This window comes from Melanaphis sacchari, unplaced genomic scaffold (assembly GCF_002803265.2).
Source record: "Melanaphis sacchari strain LSU unplaced genomic scaffold, SCAv2.0 Contig22_pilon_pilon, whole genome shotgun sequence".
NCBI classification, from domain to species: Eukaryota; Metazoa; Arthropoda; class Insecta; order Hemiptera; family Aphididae; genus Melanaphis; species Melanaphis sacchari.
In genome coordinates, this window is record NW_020271107.1 from 2,539,632 (window position 1) to 2,549,384 (window position 9,753).

Here is a 9,753-nt window from a genome sequence, read left to right on the forward strand (position 1 = left end):
AGCGCCACGTCGTCGTGGTGCAGGCGTTTCCTCCGCTTGATAAATACAGTTAAAAAAAAAAAAAAAAAGAAGAAAACAAATTGGTCGAAACACCGATATATAAAGATAAGAGATAATTGAAATCGTGTAATCAGTCATATTTAGATATATATATATATACACACACGATTAAAACGAAATAATTTCTCACAGCGATAATAATAATAATAATAATAATAATAATAATAGCAGTCATCGCCGTTATTATAATTCAACCTCACATCACATTAGTGTAACTCGTTTCACAGAGTACCTACCTATATATACTCGTATATATTTATATTTTGTTGTAGCCATGGAATGGAGTGTGGCGGGTACCATTGTGTATAGCGTATAGCGCCAAATGAGACGTGTTGCCATTGTCTGCACTTCTGCAGTCAGCTCTAATAAAGTATCTATTGATTATAATTTTTTTTTTTTTAATTTTATTATTATCGAATCTATTCTGCGAGCACGGCGAGAACCCCTCTTCTCACTCTCTCGTTATAGGCTTTTGTTAGCACACACATCGATTACTTTATTTTCTTACATGATTTATACCTTGAGTATATACATATAATTACATGTAAGTAGACAATAACACAATAACTCGTATTCCTTATACATATAACTAGTCAAAAATTAATCATACAATATATATATAAGATCTGAAGTCCAGAAGTTCATACATATTTTATTATTGTAAAGTCGTATCAAATTTAATTTGAGGCATACTGGATAATCCTTTTATCGAACAACGCTCATTATTTCGAAATCTAGTAACGTTTTTAAAAATATTTTTTTTCATAATTTTCAGCCAAAATAAAACAACATAAAAAAAAATTAAATAATTTTTAAGTTTTTACTATTTTACATGACAATATACATTTTAAACGCATTTTCTGAAGCAGAATATTTTTCTAAGTATTTTGATATATAAAATCTAAATTCGGAGTAGTTTATAGTAGAAATAAATAGCATTTTAACAATGAAATGGAATTTAAAATTTTAAGCCATAAAAGTTATAAGTTATAGCACTTATAACTATAGATTATAGAAATGCCTATTATATAAAGTAGTCGACGAGTGTCCAAATGACTAGGTAATATATTTATAATACAATATATTAAAAAATTTGAAATCTTTATACATAAGTATTTGTGACAATGTGACGTATTCTTATAACGTTATAACCAAAGAAGTAGTGATTGAATTTAGTCTTAGCTTTTATAAGAATTATTCAGAAAACAATGAATCAATACACATTTCACATTATATATTATTATTATAATACTTGAGTAATTTTCAAATTTTTAAACAAGTCGGCAACAATTATTATAAATTATACTTAGGTATCATTATTGTATAAGTTAGTATAAACGGAAATACAATAAACAATTATTTTAACAGACCCTTTAAGAATTATAATGAGCTTTTAGTTGTCTTTGTGAAATATAATAATACACTTAATGATGACAAATTAAATATTAAGTATAGATCAATAATAATTATTATATTATTGTTTCAGTATAAGAAACTAGTTCTTTTCTATTGCATCTAGATAAAATCAAAATTGATTTATTTGATTAAATGTTTATACTCATGATTTTAAATAGAATTAAGAAGTAACAAAAAAATACCTATAAAAATTGTTTTAAGTCTAATTTACAGTGTATTTTATATTAAATGTTTTATAATATAAGATATTGTGTAGGCAATAGCTATAGATTATAATTTTTTTTTTTTTTTTTAACAGAAACTCAATTATATGAATGTTAAATTTTTGGCACAGGTGAAAAATAACTACGTCTACAGTCACCATTTAAAATAAATCATTTGACATTTTAGTCTTAAAATATACCTACTTGCAAGGTGTCGAGTATTTAATGCGTATACGCTCCTAAATAATTAAAGATTTTATGAAAGTGTTTTGGAACCTATTTTATCTAAGCCAACAATGACTCATGCATCATACACCAGTAATAACGTTATAAACGAAAATACGACGATGTTATATAAAACTCATTTTCAAAGCCACCGCTATCTAAGTTTTATAATAATATAACTATATAGAATTTATTCCTTGCACGCCTGCATAACAACATATACAAAAAATGTGTTTGTTACTTCACTATTGAAGAAACCAATTAATCATCGAGCCTATATCTTGCCTGAAAATTTCGACTTCTACAACTACGCTATATACACCTTTTTACGATGAAAGTATGTGTCCTTGAATCAAGTTCAACACCAGCAAAGCCGTGTTATAAAATAAAATAACAATAGACGAATACATAATGTAAGAAACGTTAAAAAAAATTATGTTAATATATATTTATATATTTTTTACTAGTATTATTAAATAATATAATTAATTAAATTAAATAAATGTTAATATCTATTAAAAACTAACTAATAAATCATTAGTAATAATCAATAACTTTTATTTTAATGTAATTCATTAAGTTTTAAAAATGATTGAAAGGCTTACAATTTTTCGGTATTTATTTGATTTTAACTGCACAAAACAAGTAAGGTTAAATTATGTTTTTCAACAAATTATTTTTAACCCAACCAGTATATCTACAATATGTATTATAAAATAAAAATAATATGACAGCAAATGGCATTTGCCAAGATAAATAAAAAATTATATGTTGTTTTAATTATTAGTTTAATAGAACAGGATAGCTATAGATAATATCATAAAAATAATATATTGTATTGTTAAAAAAAACACATAGTCGTCAAATTTACATTCGTTTTAAAGAAAAATCATTTAAAATTTTGAAACTATAAACTAACCACTGTTAGGTGCATCGTCATCTGCATAGGGAATTGTCTTTGACACAATAATATATGACCTAAACATTATTGTGTGAGATATCATAACACAAAGTCCATGAACGGTTAATTAACGTAGGTATATCATTATAAAGATCGCCGGTGAAAATAAAGCACATCATATTAAAATATAATATATATATTATACTACATACTATATTACGAAAGTACGTTGTACATAAAAGGATTTTAAACTAGGTAATTTCTAATTTTTATACTATACACCTTTGGGCGGTAATGACGGTAATTAAATGATAGGATATTAATAACGGTCGTTATCGAAAAACGCAAAATGGAAGTGGAAGTGTGGTCCTAATAGTCTTTGATAGTTATTTATACTGTTATTAACAGTATAATGAAAACCGTAATTAGCGATAGTTTAACGTACTGCTTAAGTATGTATAAATTATGTAAATCATATACATTGTATCTGCGTGCAGTTTATACTATTATAGTTGAAATAAGAAGCACTTATAGTGTCATCGAAAAATTAAATCATAATTATCTCGCAAGCGTATGCATGTATACATCAAGCCTACGATACTGAATACAGGATTGGCCGGATCAGATTTTAGCCTTGAACATCCCGGTAGCGAATGTTTTCGTAGATTGGGTAAAGGTTTGTACTATAGCCTTAGGTCGATGCGCGGACTTGGTTTTATGTGTTTCGAAGGTTCAGACTCTAGATCACGCACGTAAACAAAAACCCGATCAGCTGATCGAATGTCATTTCTGGCATTTATGTCTACATCACATATACCTACTTTCTAGACTTAAACCACGAAGTAAACAGCGAATTTAAAATTCGATACGAGTAACTAAAAAGTAAATAAATACTGCAGTTTAATGGGAATTTGTGCAGCACGTCGAGAGAAAGTAAAGCTTGTTTTTAACACGGGCACATAAAAAATACATAGTTAAAATTGTCGCGCGCGGGTTAATAAGAACTGATGCGGATCCAATTAAGGAGTGTATTATGAATATTGGTCCGTATAAAACATCTAAAGATAATGCTATTGACTTGATTCATTTTATTCGTTAGTATAGCTACTAACTTCAATAATAATAATCGAACTGCTGCTGACGAGACCATTCACAGAAGAAATTGTTTTGACATTGTTTTTTTACTGACATGATATAATATAAACACAGATTTGGCCTTTAAGGCATTCACATAACATAGTTGAGAATTATCCTCAGGAACTCTTTTTATCGTAAACTAACTATTAAATGATAGTGTCAATGACATTTTGGATTAATTGTGTAAAATAATTTCAATTTGATACAATGATACCTAATTAATAATTATTATTTGTTTGTGAGTTACTAAATTAAGTATCCGGCTATATATTTTTGAATTTATTATATTACTTGATTTTATATAACACCAATTAAATTTCGATATAAACGAAATATAGTTCAATAAATAGTACGTCTTATTTTTTTTATACCTGATCTGATAATTTACAAGATGTACACGCGTATTAAATTATTACGTAGGTAGTAGTTTTACATTTAAAAAGATAGACTAGAATTAAACATTAAATCAGTAGATTAATGTATACAAAAAACAAAACATAAAATATTGTTAGATCTAAAAATCAAAAATTAGGGAAAAAAATTAAAATAAAAGATTCAATATTTTATACAACAATGCCAGCTGACATGGAAAACCGAAAAGGTGATGATAAAAGAAAAATACCAAAAAAACTATTTAACACGATTGAACTACAAACGACACAAAAAATATCTTAGATTAAATGAATAACTAAAATTTATCTATAAAATATTTTAGGAGTATAAATAATTTAACAAAAAAAAAAAATGTTAAAAAGTAGTAAGTAATTCATACATAATATTCGTAGGTATTAAATTTCACGCTATCAGTCTTTGAAAATAGAATTTATTTATTTTTTGCAAAGTAGTTCATCTCATAACATCGATATTTATTAAAAAGAAAAAAACAATATTAAAGCATAAAAGGTATGTAAAAATAACCGGTAAATCGACTTCGTCGAAACACACCATATTCTTGCTAAAAGAATTCAAACACTAACATTTTTAATATAATAGTAAAATATAGCTCATTGACAATAACAAACAGAAAAAAGCTAATCACCCCGTTGCGTACCTTCCATAACACAACAATTAATATTACATTTAAATGGAATACCAATATTACAAATGAAAATTTAATATCACATTAAATTATAGATATGATTAAACAACTAAAGATCATTCACAAAGTTAAATGAATTTTTAGATTATTTTATTGACAACATAAACTACGTAAAATTCGAAACGAATTTAAATTCATATGCTGGATATAAAAATTGTATTGTTATAATTGTTCGTTTTTAATACATATATATATATCTTCTGTTAAGTTTACGTTTCAAATTGATTTGAAGTTTAAAAAAAAACGTTATTTTCTCTAATAATTATTACTCTAGTCAAAAGGCAAGAACATGCGCACGAATTCTATACTACTTTTTGGATTTATCAAGCGATAAATGGTTATTTTTATTTATTGAAAATATGCAATTTTCCTTCGACGTACATATATATTCTATACAGAAGAAATAATCTTATTCTAACGTATAATTCGTATTTTATACTACATTTAATTGTTAGTAATTTACTCCTGACACAAATCAAGGTAGATAAATTTAATTTCATTCGCTCACATAAAATATCTATATAACGCCTGATAGATTAGGTTAGGTTGAGTTATAACTTATAACCCTTTGTTATTCTCTATAAACAATAATTAATTTCTAATTATACATTCAATATGTGACCTTAAAAGATATTTTGGATTTTAATAGGTATCAATATCTTATAGCAATCAATCACTAAAAGTTTAATTTTGAATATACTCATTAAACTAACTATGCAATACCTAAAATCATGTATGTGTACTCGTGTAATTGATTGTATACCTACTTGTGCTGCTTTTTATGTTCTTTTTTTTCACTAAATATTTATACTTAGGTACGGTATTACACATAACTTATAATAAAAATAGAAATTATAAGAAGATGACTATATGTAAATATGATGTTTGTTAAACTATTATAATAATTAATAAATCTTACCTTGTGCTCTTCTGCTTTTTGCTTTATTTCACGGCGGTTCCAATTGATACGAAAATAATTAGGTTTCAATCGTACTTCCATTTGAGCCATCCATTGATCCAGAGATCTCAAATTTGATTTTACTTCTACAAAATATTAAATAAATGTTAATATTATTTAATGTATAACAAAGATACATAAGTAAATAATTTAAAAAAAATATATTATTATTTCTAAATTCTAATTGTTTATTATTACAACAGAGATTGAATTTAAATATTTTATCTGACTTATCATAAAGATCAAAAATTAAAAATATAATGTATTTTATAACATAATTATACTGTAAATAAAAACATTATTTTTTTTTTATATCAGTACCTAATTAAATTCTAAAGGCATATTTTTTGTGTTTTAAAGTTTTTCAAAACAAATTTAAAAGTTTAAAAAAATAAAATCTAATTAATAAAATTCTATAGTGAATATAAAAATTAATGTGAACAATTTCTACACAATTTAATAATTGATTTTCTTGATGAAAGTTAATTTTTTTACATATAATTAAGCAAAAACATTTTTAAGAACATAACAATTGATATATTTATAATTTATACATGAAATTAATTGTTATACAATTTGGACAAATAAGCAATTTCTGATTATGAATTAATCCAGTCTAATATTGTTCAGTAATTAGTAAACACATAAGATGATCAGAATGTATAAGTATTTTAAATTATCTAAAAATTCAAAAATAATGATAAAAATTTACTTAAAAATTATCTTAAAATTTCTATAAAATACATTAAAAACTCACTTTAGTTATTCATTATAATATAAATGTAATTAAATCATTATTTTTTCAAATGTTAATTATTAAAATACTAAGACTATTAAGGTTAAGTTATAACCTGACTTAATGTTATAATAACTATCTAATGTACTTTAATAAATCGATATAATTCATTATTAAATAATTCAATTTTAAAATCAAGTTTGCAAACAATATAAATGTTACGGTAAATAACTGTATACCGGAAATTAATGTTATTTGCCGGTTATTAACATTATTTACCCATGAATATGGGAATTATTGTTATTTTCTAGTGAATAAAATTAATAACTGTATGATTTGGGAAATATTGATTTGATTATAAAATAAAAGAAGTCATTATGGAAAAAGATTTAGAAAAAATAACCAAAAAACCAATCACCAAAGAAGACAAAACTGGAAATGAAATCATAAAAAACACAGAGAAAATTTGGAACTTGGTACTTAAATATTTTTTTTAAATATTTAATGAATTTCCAAATTCTAAATATAAAACAAATAAAACTAAAATATAAATATTTAAAAATAATTTTCATAATGTATTAAATTATTTTAAATATTTTCTCAGATGATCGTCAAGAAAATATTTGTTTTGCACGTAAAAATTGAAAAAAAAAAATTTAGAAAAATAAGGAAAGAAAATGATGGAACTTTCTTAAGAAAAGTTTCCTTAGCATGAAATAGGCACAACTGTACATGTAACTATACCAGACATTGATAGAGTTTGTAGTTCTCCTCGAAATATACTAGCAGTTGTCGACCTAGTTGAACATGACTTATACAAACTCTGTAAGTTAATTCTTAATGAAAAAATATATTATTAAAATTAAAAATTTTTTTATTATTTTATAGGTACAGAACATAGTTTTCTTAAATACAATTTCACACGCCAAGAAATGGCTGCTTGCATGGAAAATCTATTAGATATTGACAATGTGATAAAATTAGTAGATGGTAGATAGTTGATACTGAGAGAAACAGCTAGTAATAGTTCTATTGCGGGCCCTCAAGGGTAGCAGCATTGCCATTGTAAGACTAGTTGTAATAATAAACATTGTACCTGCTATGAGACTGAAAAATTATATAATATTAAATGTCATGGGAGTACAACTTGTAAAAATAAATAAAAATAAATAATACATTTTTTTCTATTTTTAAAATTACCTAGGTACATCATTTTTCTAATTGTAGTATTTGGTCATTAACGTGATTATCTGGTTTATAACGATAATTACCTGTGTATTTGGTAAATAACGTTAATAACCAGCGAATAATGTTAATTTCCATTTATCATCATTTACCGTAACATAAATATAGATAACTAAATATTAAACACTATTATATATTAAAATGAATAGTTGATTTTTACAAATTGTTTGTATTCTATGTTACAATATATATTCAGCTTTAAAAGTTTTTTTTTTTAACTTTATTAAAATTACAAAATGATAATAGTTATAAAAATTAGAATATTATTTGGCTTTTTTTTAAATACGACTTTAATTAAATTAACAACTAATTCTTTCATAATTACTTTAAAAAATAAAATATAATTCTAAATGTTTTATTGGTGTATAATATTTATGTATTTTATAGTATAAACATTTTTATATTAAAAACTGTTTTGTGTATCATTAACATATCACTGAATTTATGATTAAGATTCCATTGATAATATATTTTAACATTAGTAAAAAAACATGACATTACAATATTCATAATTTACTTATTTTTTTATATTTTTAGGCTACACGACTCTTAATGGTTATTAATTAATTTATTATATTTAATAATTTATTCAATTATATATTTTTACAATAATAAAAATAATGAAAATATCCAATTAGTTTTTGGGGATTCCATTTTGTCTAAGTAACATTTATCTGAATTTACTTGCATCTAAGAATATATTAAAATAAGTTAAATAAATTAGAAAGTAAGCACAAGGAATACAATTTAAATTAATAGTAATCAATCATATTAAACATATCAAAAAATCTGATCAATGTGATTAAAATTAAGTATTTTTTAAGACTTAAAAGGAAGTTATTCTTCGTTAGTTACATATATTTTTCTCAAAACATAATGTTTAAAAATTAGAAGTGACCCTTCATTATTTGTAAATTAGTACTAGTGCTATACAAAAAAATATTTTTAAAATGATACATAGGATGAAACACTTGACTTGTATGCTCTATACTCATCGATTTTATTTTAAACAAAATTAATGTATTTTTATCTTGGAATTCTATAAAATATACAAAAAAAAAAAAGATAGAAAAGAACTAAGAATATAGTTATCTGTTTATTTTTTTTGTATGGTATATATCAAAAACACATGGCCTACTTTAACCAGATAATTTTTTTTTCAAGAATATTGATATTATATACTTGAGAATCAATTAGTCTGTAAGCCTATACTTTATAGATGTCAATATTATTTTGGTAATATAATTTTTAAGCATTTTAAAATCTAAATGTGGTATTATTTGCACAATTTGACAGACCACAAAGAAAATATTTCCAATAATAAAATAACTTGGAGTTAATAGACATGATGCAAAATATTATTGTAGTAAAAAATAATATAAAATAAGATCTATACAGTATGTTGATCAGGATATAGAACAGTTATTTAATTAATGTAAAAATATGGTTTTAAAAAATTGACTATAATATACTTGTACTCAAAAATCTAAATGTTTAAAACTCCCAATAACTTTATTCTTACACAATAACCAATCTTAATAATACAGAAATGGGATCCCACTCATACATATTATTTACTTTAAAAGCATATTTAAATATTTATAAATTAGAAAATGTTGTAGCTAAAAATAATTCATAAGTATTAACTATAAAATAAATTCATGAATTAAATATTTAAAGATGAATTATAACTAAAAACAAAGTACTAAGATAATAACCTAAGTAATGCGCATTATATATGGACGAGCAGCTTTGGTTCAATGACGGTTCTTG